The following is a 13960-nucleotide window of genomic DNA, read 5'->3' as shown; positions in this document are numbered from 1 at the left end:
TTTGGAGAGTTTACGTGCAATTTTTTTTTCCAAAAAAATTAACGCTACTATGTGCATTATCTGCTTAGCTATTCCCTGCTTTTACGGTCAATAAAAATGTCATCATAACATTGGCAAAATTTCATTTTTCTTCGTCGTATAAATGCATATCATTGAAACAGAAAAAAAAACCCGGTATATTTTAAGAAATTCTCACATTCAGTTGGCATTAAAATTGCATAAAGTCATCAAGTCATTTTTAGGGAAATCAAATATCGGCACCCCTTTCGTGAAAACTTGAATAATTACTGGCGTTCGGATTTCTATGACTTTGCATATTTTTTTTATGCTTTTACATATTTCGCTATTTTTATGCGATAGAGAATTTTTCATGATTTTTCGTTATTTTAAGGCATTTTTTTCATGATTTCCCAGTAATTCCAACTTTTTTGCTGTCCTATATGTCGAGGTGGTCTGCATCAGGAAGCAAATGTATAGTCCTCCTACCACGAGATGAGATTTGGCTACGGCACGTCATGTCACGTCAAACGATTCTATTTTATCCTAGAAGGATATGCCAATCGTGAAAGCTCAGTCACTGATGAACTTTTCTCGATGTGCAATCGTTTTACCAAAAAAAAATTGAATAAAATCATCCGACGTGACGTGACATGACGCAGCGAAAACTCATCTCGTGGTCGGAGGACTATATCTCATTGTCATAACGGCCCCTTACAGTAATAGGAAGGCTCCCCCTCCTCCCCTGTAAATTCGGCTTCTTAGAAGAACTCATAAGTTATATACAAAAGAGGCCATTCAAGTATTACGTAATCAGATTTTAAGCAATTTTCGACCCCCCCCCCTTGTCAGCAAAAGTTGGCTAAACACTGAGCCCCCCCCCCCCCTTACCCCGTCAGCAAAATTTCGTCAGCAGCTTAGAATATTTCATGCCTTCAGAAAGGGGTGGTTGATGACGTAAGCAACCTTCAAACGCCCCCTCCCCCCTTGTCATCAAAAGTCAGAAAATCCAAACCCCCCCCCCCCCCGATGCTGACGTAATACTTGAATGACCCGAAATCTGCAAAAGGAAAAACTTCCAGTGACCTTCTTCATTGCGGGGGAGGTGCTGTGAAGTACGAACTACCAACGAAATGCCGAAGAAATACTCTGGACCGCAAAATTAAGGCATTTTTCATAATTTTCATTAATTTTAAGATATTTTCATAATTCATTAATTTTAAGATATTTTCATAATTCATTAATTTTAAGATATTTTCATAATTCGTTAATTTTAAGATATTTTCATAATTCACACTAATTTAAAAGTACTTTTCCTGGTTTCCAGAATTTAAGGTAGATTTTCATGTTTTAGAGCATTATTTTGCATATTTCAGCAGAGCAATGAAGAGGGATTTTTCTCCTAAGCTCCCTCTTCTTCGCTAGCTTCATTTCCCCTAATTTGCAATTAGAATTAATTCACAATTTTTATTGTCATCGTTTACTTCAATGATCGGTGATTTTTTTTCGGCGATATTAGCAACAATTGGCTATTTTATTTGTGTGCCTTTGGCACCATTTTTAACAATGATTGGTGATGTCCCGTAATTTCTTCGAAGAAACGTGGTCAGCTTATTTATAAAATGAATGTTTCTAGGTTTTTACGGCATATTTAAAGTTTTTTTAGGGGATGCATAAATAAATTTTTTTATGGAGCATATTCTGTTGGTTTTTAGGTCATAAAAATCCTAGCCCTAATTTTTCTCAGCCACCTCGTTGGGCATTTTGCCTGTTGTGGCGTTGTATTTGTATAATTACATAATATGTACTCAACTAAGTTTCACTCAGAAACCGTGTCATCCAATAAAATAATTGATTAATTAAAAAGAGAGGGTTTTTATGAAAAACAAAGAAATAACTCTATTAAAAAAATTAAAAGAAATTTGAAGAAGTATTTTTCACTCTTCAACGAAATTCGGAAGGAGTAAAATTGGATTTCGATACGTGAATCAACGCATCAAGATGCGTATTGACGGACACTGCTCAGAAACAATCAATGACATTTACGGTCTATATATATTTACACTCTTTCCTTAATTAATTCTCTTCATAATTATCGGAATTATGCTTTACTACGTGACTTCAAGGCTTTCCAAATTAGGAGAACGACTTGTGATTCATTCATTTCAATTATCTGTTAATGATAATCAATAACTTTTCATCAGTAGTATAATCAGTTCTTATTAGCGTTGTGTTTATTGGCATTCCGATACGATCATTAGTGGGGATATGCTTAATTCCAAGTTACATGGACCTGTAGCTGCCCGAGTTCCGTGGAAATCAAGCTTAAGTGGGTTTTACGCGGAAAATCCTCCTTTGACATTTTCTAGAACTCGGTCATAGTGATAATGATATGATGATGGCCCACACACGCACATACATTTGGTACGCGCATATCCCAGGTACTACGTAAACCACTACTGCTATCGGAACGGATGCGCGAAATAAATGGAGTCATCCGAGTGAACACACACGTTCCGTCGATATGTATAAATCATGGTAAAGGAATTTCATGGGCCATTCCGGGAATTACGATAACGCGATATCTCTCCCGGATGTCATCCAAATGAGATCTAGAATGATCATTTGAATTTTAGCAGCTGCTAATATCAATCTGATGTTTCTCTCACGTGTTGAAGGATAATTCCTTGACTACGAATTTCACCGATGAAAACGAAGTCATAATGTAGTAAATCCGGAAATTGTTTGCGTTGTATTATTAGAAAAAACACAACTACAGTATGTGAATTTTTCTGTCGCACTTGAATAGATCCGTAGACTCGACTCACGCACAGAAACAAAATTGAGAAATAAGTCTTTCTAATTTAAACTCTTACAGCGGCAATCCCGAGATATCACCTCTTCTTAAAACTCTCCTTCCGTTAATCCCGAGACTATCTAGCTCTGTACAGAGAGCTTTGCCTGATAAAATGTTTTCCTCCCCCCTTCCGTGCTGTCAATCAGCAGCCGGTGGGTGGAGCCAGCTTTTGTTCAAAGTCTGACAACGGAAGGGAAGAAAGATAGAGAAAGAGGATGTTTTTTTTTTCCTTTCCCGTTGAGGTACGATTATGCGTACAGCATAAGTAACCGAAGCGATAGTTTTTCTCTTCCTTGTTTTTTTTTACTATTATTTTGTGTTGGGGAAAAGCAATTATCAGCACGCGAAAACGAGAAAAGAATATTCTTCTTGTAAATAGGTTGCAATTTCTAGAAGGTTTAGCGATTTCTGCTGCGTCAGTTATAATGCGGATCAGGAAAATTTTAAAAACCGTTTGGAAAGTTGGAATGAAAAATGAATTTTTCTTGCATTTTTTCCGAATTTTGGGGGAATATTCTACTCTCAAAATTCTAAAATACACTATATATATATATATCACAGAAAGTTAAGTTATCCGACTACGTTTAGAACGTCGTTTTAGAAAAAAAATATCGATTTATTTCCATTTTTTTATGAAAGCCCCATTTTACTGCGTTTTTACATCAACTAATCTATGAATAAAAACTTTAAACGCATTTTACGAAGAATGCTACAATTGACGTTTCACTTGAAATTGAAACATGATTCATAAAAATCCCATTGAGTGTATCATTACAAAATGTTAATATGATATTCTGCCATATATTGTCAAGGTTATGAACAGAAGTCTAGGGTCTATCACACGTATTTGTATAGTTACAGTGTTTCGTACACGACATGTAAAAGAAATCTCAGAAAATTCACACGTACATCAACAGATTCAGGTGTAACTTATGACAATAAAAATAAAATCCTTTAAATTTTGGTACCAAATCCGCATCATCACTAGCTGAATGAAAACATTTCACTCATAGACCGGGATTACATTATAAAAGTTTTGATAAAAGATATTTTATAGAACTTGGAAAAAAAAGAACCCTACCTTATTAGTTGCATTCACTCGAATATAACTGATACTCTTATCGATTGCATTTTCACATTTTATAAAAGAACTTTTATGAAACTTTTACAGTGTGATACCAGCTATACAATAATACGATGTTTTGCAATCGTATTTTGAATATTACGTGAATGATGCTCAAAATTTGACACAAAAATGACTTTTTCCTAGAAAATGGCATAGGTAGTCTAAAATTTAATATTGTTTTCACCAGTTTGTGAGGCAATCACTCTTATCAAAGTAATGTCATTAAAGTTCACCTCCGGTACCATTTTATAGAAAAGTGGCCGGGATTACACTTTAAAATCTGATAAAATATGTTTTACAAAACTTGTAAAAAACTACCAATAGAGTCTTATCGGCTATATTCGAGCGAATGCAACGAATTTGATTGCATTTTTTAAGATTTATAAAAGCACTTTCATAAAACTTGAAAATACAACTAATAACCGTATCGGTTACATTCCAGCGAATGTAATCAATAAATAGGCTTATGGGTTGTTTTTTTTTCCAAGTTTTGAAAAAGATCTTTTACCAAACTTTATAATGTAATCCCGGCCTCAAAAGAATTTTCACCGCATATTTTATAGGAGTGAAACGAATGCAATGCTATAAATACCTGAAATGTGTTTTCCAAAATATGTTTTAAGGTAAAAAATTTCAAAAGTCTCTAGATATAAAGGGAAGAGCGTCCGGAAGGAATAAAAATTCTTCGATTAATTCTAAAATTGAGTGAGAAACGAAGAAACAAGTATCAGCAAGAATGGAAAATTCAGCTGTGACATCGCCGTATTGAGCGAAATATAAAAATTTAAGTTTTATACGACCTCAATTTAAAAAAAAAAACAATCAGTGAAATTTTATTGTACTGAAAAAAAAGTATCACTGAATAGAAATTCACTGAGATAACCCAGAATTGAAATTCTTGATTTTTGCTATTTTTCGCTTTTTTTCGAAGTCTTGAGAAGTTTTCCAAATTTCAAAGGGTTCGCCTTCTTTTTCAGTATACAGTGAAACCACGCTACAACGATACTCGGTGTAACGATAAATCCCTTTAGAACGATATTTTTTCGAATCTTGTTTAGAATCGCCTATAGTTCGAAGTTAAACTCCTCTCATTACAAAGATATCCTTTACTACGATAAATCCTTCTATAACGTTAGTTTTAGGATATTTTTGAAAAACCGCTACAACGGTAATTTATTTTAGAACTTGCTAAAATTCGTTTTGAAATTAATTTGAATTTAGTCACTATTTTTCATTCTTCTTAATTCGTCTAACGCAGTGTAACGCAGTCTAATTCTCAACCTTTGTAAGCCCGCGGCCTGGTTGATTTCTTTTTTGTGATTGGAAAGCCCGGCCATACATATGAATAACGGGAAATAAATGAATAAAAATTGCCCGGTTCAAATGATGTCAGGGTCCAGTGGTTGAGAAACACTGGTCTAATGACAGCGGTAAATTTGCACCCACAGGATCACCGAACGCGCTTTAGCTACTTTCTGCGCAAGACATAAAAGTGCAATGCGGTAAAAACTTTACAGGGGCAGTGAGTCCAAATTAATTTTATTAACCAACTAATGAATAACAATTTATCGCGGCGAATAAATACATAAAAGCAACTTTTTTTGATGGTATTTACGATGCCGATTCAAAAAAGATGCCCACAATAGCATAAATTTGATGATACGTGATAATAATGTTGCCTCTCGATATAACGATAATCCCTATTCAACAGGGGTGGACAAATCCCAGTCGTCAGGTCACCTGGAAAATAATTGGACGAAATTTTTGGAATTTATAGCGGCATATCTGCCAACATGAACACACTATGCCCTGAAAAATGTAAAAAAAAATTCATTATTTTGGACCTTTTTCTTCGGGTAAAAATGTTTTTGGCGATTAGATTTTTTTTTTTTTTTGCGATTTGACCATCCCTTCTCTACATCGATATTTTTTCTTGGTCTGCAGAGGTAAAGAAAATTTTAACAACGTAAGGAAAACAACGGTAATGCGAAATAAACGTACAAATTTCTGTTAGCAATTTTGTTTTACTGGTGGTGGTATAAAAATTTATGCATCTCCTAATTCTCATATTTTCAACTTTGCAGTATATAAAATTTTCTCTTTCTCTGCAGATATTTTTTTTTTACACTTTACTTCAATTCTAGAATTAAACCTTGGAATTTCAATTTTTTCCGAACAATCTTCGGGAAACATTCCCGTATGGATTCTCGGAGATACACTTTTTTCTTCATTTTTCAGTAAGAAAAAAAATCTTAGCCTATTCACTTCATATTTCGTAGACACCAGCAAAACCCTGAGACATTGTCAGTTTTTCTATTGTTGAAGAATTTATATTTCCGGTATAAGTTAAAAAACCATGTGTGATTCGGATTTTTCCCCCCTTTTTGAAGAAAGCGTTCTGTGAGAGAGAAAAAATATAATTCAAGTTTAAAAAACTACCGTTTTCACAATTTTTTTTCATCACACCTGGTAAACTTATACGTTACCCCGTTCAAATGCAAAAACCCCGTCCACCATGGGTGCTTACGTAATAGTTGAATGGCTATAAATTCCAAACATTTCGTGCTGTTCTCTGCTGCCTGCTGTTTAGTAACTACACAAAGAAAATTTTAGGTGACAATACAAATTTTTTAGTCGCCATGGTGACCTGACGCATGAGATTTGTCCAGCCCTGCCTTTAAGATTTCACAAATTCATCATCTAGTGTGTTTCGGTCTTAATGCATCTTTTAAAACGCATCAGACCAGTATACACACCGTATAATGTCTGGTACGATCCTGCGTCATCCGACAAGCAGTATGTTCCAGCCTTTATATAGCTACTAGCTATAATACCCGGCGCTGCCCGGGTTTTTTCCAGTGAGGCTTCTTGGATCACGCGATTTCCCTTCTTTCTTTGGGGGACATACAAACCGTGTCTAAGTTAACCAATATGGCGATTCTTGAAAGAAACAAATCCAGAAACGTAGAAATGAATACATTTTTTTTTCCCCTATTTTAAGGGCCGTTAGGTATTTCGATGCCCCCCCCCCCCCCGAACTTCAAGTTATCCATCTGCCTGTTTTCAGCTTCCAAAAATGCGTAATTAAAGCTGTGGAATGTTTCGATGGACTTTTACGGGCCCATAATTAATTTTAAAAAAACATCCTAAACATGAAAAAGTTGAAATCAATGTTATTGCATGAATATACAACTCAAAAGGCAGGTCCGGCTAATTACTTCATAATTAATTTTCTGGGCTTCTTATCTCTAAGCGACCTCAGTATTTAAAAATTCGAGAATTCTATACAATTTTTAAAATTACTCATGGGGCAAGAAACCCCCCCACTAAATTCCCGCATCTCTACAGTAAAATCGGCAATTTTAACACTGATTTCTATGGGATCATCCTTTGCCTGTTCCTTAAAGTGATGCTGATGATGATTCTGACGACTATTGAAGAAGTGGCAAGCCATTGTAAAGGCATCCACACGTCTGAAACGCATTGCTGGGGAACCACGGTAACCAAAGTAAACGTTCCGAAAGTGATTGTTGAGGCCCAGAAACCATTGTTGCCCGACAGTTTTTTGCCCATTTGGTACATTTGCCCAGCTCTGACGAAATTTTAAAGTAGCCTATCGTTTAAGTCGGGTCTCTTAGTATCGTTCCTCGGCATCGTTTAGTATATATATGCAAAATTTGGTGACGATCGATATAAAATTGTAGATTTGTATAGAGAACATACACACACACAGACAGACAGAAAATCAATTTTATATATACAGAAGATCTATTGTAAGTTTTGCCACAAACGCGAATATGTATCCCTATTGAAATATATGTTACAAAGCATTGTAAGAAAATAACTCTCAAAAATGGAGTTAGCATGGGTAGGGGTAAACATTCAAACGTCATTTTCCACGTTCTTTTTTCCCCAAGAATTTGCAAATTCATGCTTCTGGCTTGAGGGGGAGGGGGCGATATTGTATCGAAATTTCAATTGATCAATAAAACAATTGCGATCCACAAGCTGTAGAAACTGCGGATTCCCTGTCTATGTTGAGTATTAGACGCAATAAATCGATTACCATCATCTTCCGATGCGCTGCTATATTAAAAGTTTCGGATATAAAATACATGTGCGCGAATGGACACCAGAAATTTCCGTATCATATTGATCTATTCAGCGGTTCTCATCCTTTTTTCGCTCGCGGAGCCCTATCCAGTATATAATTTCTATGGCGGAGCCCTATTTGATTCGAAGAGCCCTCTTTTGTACATAATTTTTATGGCAGAAATTTGTACTCCTCTTTTATTTATTCTATCAAATTTACTGATTTATATTATTTTCCTCAAGGTGAACACGGAGCACCGGTTGAGAACCCCTGATCTATATAATAGCTGAATCTTGCATGTTGTCGCTACACGGAGTATAAATGCCGATGCACCACTTAACCGCACATGCAAATCGTACACATTCCTCTACGGCAGCGGTTCTCAACCTTTTTTGACTCGCGGAGCCATTTTTAGTATATAATTTCTATGGCAGAGCTCTGTTTGAGTCGAGGAGCCCTTTGTTATGAATAATTTTTATGGCAGAACCTTGTAGGCTTCTTTTTTATTTATTTATCTATCAAATTCAGTGATTTATATTGTTTTCCCCGAATCGCCGCGGAGCACCGGTTGAGAATCGCTTCTCTACGGAATTTAAATAACGATATAGCAGAGACGCCTTTACTTGTTGCTGGATAATTGCGGGTCCAGGGACGTCTTAAGTTTCAGGGAAGGCGGGGAATCGGGGCATGCGAAAATTCATACATTAGTGCAGAATGTAGATGAATGCTGAAAATATCCACACTCAAAAAATATATAGACACGCAATTTAAATGTAAATTAACACAAAAATTAATGAAAATTTCAAACTGATGAAAACTCCCAAAGAAAATTTTAAACCGATGAAAGAAATAATATTCATTATTCATAATTTCATAACTAATGAAAATTATGATCTAATGAGAAAACATTTCAAAAACTAATGAAAGAATTCCGAAACCAATGAAAATTATGACCTGATGAAAGAATCTGAATAGAATATATGTATAAATATATATATATATATTAATATGATGTGTAATATGAATGTAATGAAAGAATCCAAATAATGAATAATCTGAAAACTAATGAAAATGAAGACCTAACGAAAGAGCCCTGTCAGCCCTGCCCATGTAGGGCCATGCCCATACCCTAAGACAGGGTTAACTTACCAAAAAAAATGTAATTGACATGTAGAAACGATTCCCGTTTCAACGAATACCGTTATGACGAAAATATCGTTTTAACTAAAAGTTTTCTAATCCCCAAATAAGTTTACATAGAAGCAATGCAAAAATCTAGAATTAATTTATAACGAAATTTCGTTATTAGGAAGTGATTTCTAAGGTCTCTTTGAGTTCGTTATAACGGGATTTTTCACTTCTATTACCGTGAGTGCGTGCCCCCTCCCCTTCACACTCAAAGCATGGAACGCATACCCCTAAAGACGGCTCTGCGATATGGTAACAATAAATAGATTTCAAGAATAATGATGAGATAATCGAAACTTTAAAAAAAAAAGTTGCTGTACCTTCTTAGGAATCGTCGACAGAATCCATGTGAGAAGAACTTTTTGTTCGCACTAGAATGAAGTTCTTGAAAGTAAATAATCTCCGGAGAGTGCCGATTTCACCATACTTGTATAATAAATTCAAGGACTCTTCTCTCTCCTCTCTTGTTGTTGTTGAAGCAAACTCTATACAAGATCTTTCTTTTTTTTTAAATCTTTCAGCAAGAGCCGTCGTCACCGGGAATCGTTGAGGAACAAACAAACGCTCCACTTGATGCACAAGTGGCAGGCAGCCTTTCTGAAGATCTTCAGTGTGTGTGTGTGGAACACAGTTTCCCGCCAGAGCCACTCTTTTTTTTTTCCTTCCCAATGTTCCTATCGGAAACGTAAGCGCCGCCCGATGGGAGAAACAAGAAACTTGGATCATCATCATCTCACACTAGGATCATGATTGCAAGAAGTAGTATGAATGTATGTACAACGAGGACCAGGAGTTAGTAGAGAAAGGCACAGACAGCAGCAGCTCTTTTACACAAAAATAGAAAATCCCGCTTGTTGCAAAACTTTTCCCATGACATTCATTCATCACCCTTTGATACGTTTGCTGGTAATGGTGCAACCATCGATTATTTGATCTCTGTCTCGCACAGAGTTTCTAAATGTTTCGATTTGGATTTGAAACTACAGTCACGCAGCTTATTGAAATCACAGATTATGTTATCATATTTGGGTTTTGTTATCTGTTTTGCAAAGAACGGAATCCAGCAATAACATAACATGGGAAAAAATTCGTTCAATTATCGGATAATGTTATCACCTTTTTCCATCTAAAGTTTTTTCGTTGCGCATTCTGAAGCCACCAAATTTTTTTTTCCCCCTTCAAGTTATCGTTATCAATCAAGCTGTAATAGAAAGATTTCTTCCCCCGATTTGACAAACCTTTAATACTTAATGTCGTAATCAATTCGTAGCGTTCGCTGTCATTCATGTATGTATAGATCTGCATTTTGGCAATGGTTTCCCTATAATTGTGGCAAATGTATGACAAAAGAAAAAACACTGATGAAAATTCAAAATTGATGAAGGTCTTCTACAATTTGGAGCTTTTTCGAATTGTATGATTCTATGATTAATGGCTTAAATGTTAAAGGGGTGTTACGAGATTATTATTAATGATGTGGCTTCAATTCCAATCATTTCAACACTTATTCGGTTTAGCATCAAAAACGAAAAGTAGAAATTGTAAACGTTCGACAATTTTTGAAATTGAATCGCTTTTTTTCAGAAACCCCATAAGAGCAAAATTTAAAATTTTGAAATAATCAAGAAAAACCTAATTTAACTAAAATATTTTACGAAAAAATTCCTGAATGTGAAGGATGGTTGTATACATAAAATGGAAACGTGATATATTCATTAAGGTTCAAGGGAGGGGGTAAAAAAATTTCCAGTCTCTGCAGTTATGGGGTTTCTGCAATAAAAATAAATTTAAAATAACGAAATAAATTTACAACACTGTGTTCTACCATTTCCATGGCATTAATAAGTTCAGTTAGTGGTAAAAATCACAAAGCTGACTTCTTAACATTTTATTTTATTTTGGTCAATTACAGATATTTTGTAGAAATAAAATAATCATAATGTAACACCATTCACTATTCTGTGCAGTCAGAATCTTCTCTTATTTTATTGAAACTCTTGCATTTGATTTTGTACGGTAGAGTTTTCCGAGTGATTGTCTTACCTTTGTAAGATGCATATTCTTTGCCCTAAACTCGTGATTTGTATATTATATTACGTTTGTACGTACCTGGATTGACTTTTCTCCTTTTCTTCAGAGCTTCCACATCTGATTGCGATTCGCTAGACACTTATTTCAAATAATTACTATAACCCTCAAAACAAACTTTCAAGACGAAGAATAATCAGAAACAACTTGTTTAGCCTCTTTACGATCACGGGCGTAATATTACGTTCAAACACTAGTGGGATAACTTCAAACAAGTTCTCTGTGTTTTCTTTCCTTTCTCTTCACCATCGCGAAGTTTTACAGCAGCGCTATTATCTGCGAAAGTTTCTTTTTCTTTCCCTCCTTTCTTTGTATTGCATCTTTTTACTACAAACATGTGAGAGTGAAAGAGAACACGTAGGGTGAGGGTGAAAAAAGAGGAATCTAAAAATAAAACTCTTATCTAATGTACTTTTTCCTTTTATATATTTTTCTTCCCTTTTCTTTCTGTGCGGTTAGGATAAGGTTACCATATTTATCGCCGATTCATTTAAATAGAGATAATCTAAATTTCCTGCCAAAACCTTGTACGTGAAGTAGTTAACCCCTTTTAAATCTCATAAAACCCGCTAACGACGTCAGTGCTGCCAATTATGTTATAAATTTGTAGCGCAGAAATCCCCTGCGTTAGTATTTCTCAAAGTGTGCGTCGTGGCTCCTAGGGGCGTCGTGGCGAACCACAGATATTGATTTGTGTGCCTCTTTATGCTTTGAAGTGGTTCTTTTAGATGGGAAAATATCTGTTAAACTACTCTGGGGAGTAGCAGATGAATCATAAATTGTGCAAGGGAGTCTTAAGTGAAAAAAAGTTTGAGAACCACTGCCCTAAATGATGTCGCTCTTGTGGAGTTTCTACACTAAATGAATAGTTCTGCGCAAAATGGAGGTATACAAAACGTTTTTTCAGTTTGGGTTTCAGCACTAAACGAAGCATCGATCCATCAACTACAAGAAGCCGGTATTACCTCAATTTCGAATTTTTTTCGTGAGAGAGTTATGGGGTTTCTGAAATAAGTGCTTTTCAATTATAAAAGTTTGATAAAGCTGCCGTAAATACAGAGAAAAAAGCACTACAATTACAGTAAAGGCCCTCCTCACACGGGGAAACTAAAATTGAGTTCGAGTTGCTTCAACTTCAAGTTGAGTTGACCTGAAAGAGTCGAATTGCACGTTCTCCCTCACACGGCGCTTCTAAAAAAATAGTCAAAGCGCGGGAAACTGAGTATAAAAGCTGCACAGTCTATAGTTTTCCTTCTCATCTTCCGGTGCTATCTTGTTAACCGGGATAGGAAAAATCAAAATTTATCAAAAATAAAGAAAAATCGTAACAAAGAAATAAGTAAAATCATATGTGAAATTGCTACAAAATTTCAGCTCACGGATAAATACAGACTTTCTTTATTGAAATTGGTATCATTTTGAAATGACAATAAAATGGTAAAATTATATAATTTATATAGTATAATTTGATTTGCTTTGAGTGATTTCAATGCAAAAAAAATCGCAATAAACTGTCTATTTTTCCTCTATAAATGTGCCTTTTAGTACGTATATATGTTGGATTTATTATTATATTTTTATTGATTATTAGTTTGAAATATTGTTACGTAGAATTTTAAGTAGTTTCATGAGATGAAACGACGGTTCCGACAGGCAAAACTAAAGACAAACAACGTGAATTGTTGTTTACGTTTAATGGAATTCCCGAATACTCCCACACACAGATGTGCGTGTACGTGACCTAGATTATAGACATTCTAAGCAAGGGGGAAAATCAGGGACCATCCCTATGGAACACGTGCTTGTTTAGGTACATGTGAAAGTAGACCGTATTTTGAAATTCTATGGAGGTGCTTATCCAGGACCGTCTTGAAAGCATCATGGGCCCCAGCCATGTATTTTTTTTTTCTAAGGCCCTACTTGGCAAATTCATTTGGGTATTGCTGAAATTTTTTTACCAGATCTAATTTTCGTGACGCCCTATCTTCTTTTGAAAACCTCTGGGGGGGGGGGGGGGAGTGACCGGGTAGACCCATAAGTTTACAACAGACCCGTCATCTGGGGGAATCAGGGGCTATTGCCACCACTTCGGCTTTCAAAAATACACCAGAAATGGTATACAACTTGTATATACACAGTGAATATATATTCTTTGCCTCCCCCCCCCCCCGAAATAGTTGAAATGACAGTCCTGGTTTACTATTTCATTCGGTGGCGTCAGAGCCAGGGGTGCTCAAGGACCCACGGTAATTTGTGTCATGCATCCAAGCACCCCCAGAATTGATTCAGAAATTAAAATTTCCGCTATAAAACTAAAGACGAGCACCCACAGTTTCGAAACAAATCCGACGCCCCTGATTTCATTATAATTTCAAAATAATATCAATTTAAATAAAGAAATTGTGTATTTACCTGTGAGCTGAAATTCTGTCCACAAATTTCATTATATCCTTTCAACTGATAATTTATTACATATATATATATATACTCTGGATTGCTTTTCAAATTGGGACCAAACTCGCATGACGAAAATATGAAGGAATGCTACAGGTAGTTTCTTCAACAAAAGTTGGCGGCGACTAGCATGCCAGTTGCCAAGTGACTGAGTCGC

At 35.6% G+C, this 13960-nt stretch overlaps 1 protein-coding gene across 1 annotated transcript in view; it reads right to left on the bottom strand.

The window, feature by feature from the left end:
* Ac76E (adenylate cyclase type 2 Ac76E) overlaps positions 1 to 9851 on the bottom strand; it is a 303933-nt gene extending 294082 nt beyond the window's left edge. The window contains exon 1 of the mRNA XM_089245805.1: positions 9582 to 9851. The gene's annotated coding sequence lies outside the window, so the exon portion shown is untranslated. The remainder of the gene's footprint in view (positions 1 to 9581) is intronic.
* Between the last annotated feature and the right edge of the window lie 4109 nt (positions 9852 to 13960).

This window comes from Pholcus phalangioides, unplaced genomic scaffold (assembly GCF_987345545.1).
Source record: "Pholcus phalangioides strain wild (caught in Gottingen) unplaced genomic scaffold, Ppha-v1.0 ptg000016l_1, whole genome shotgun sequence".
NCBI lineage: Eukaryota > Metazoa > Arthropoda > Arachnida > Araneae > Pholcidae > Pholcus > Pholcus phalangioides.
The sequence above is the reverse complement of the archived record's forward strand: the minus strand, read 5'-3'. Positions and strand labels throughout refer to the sequence as shown.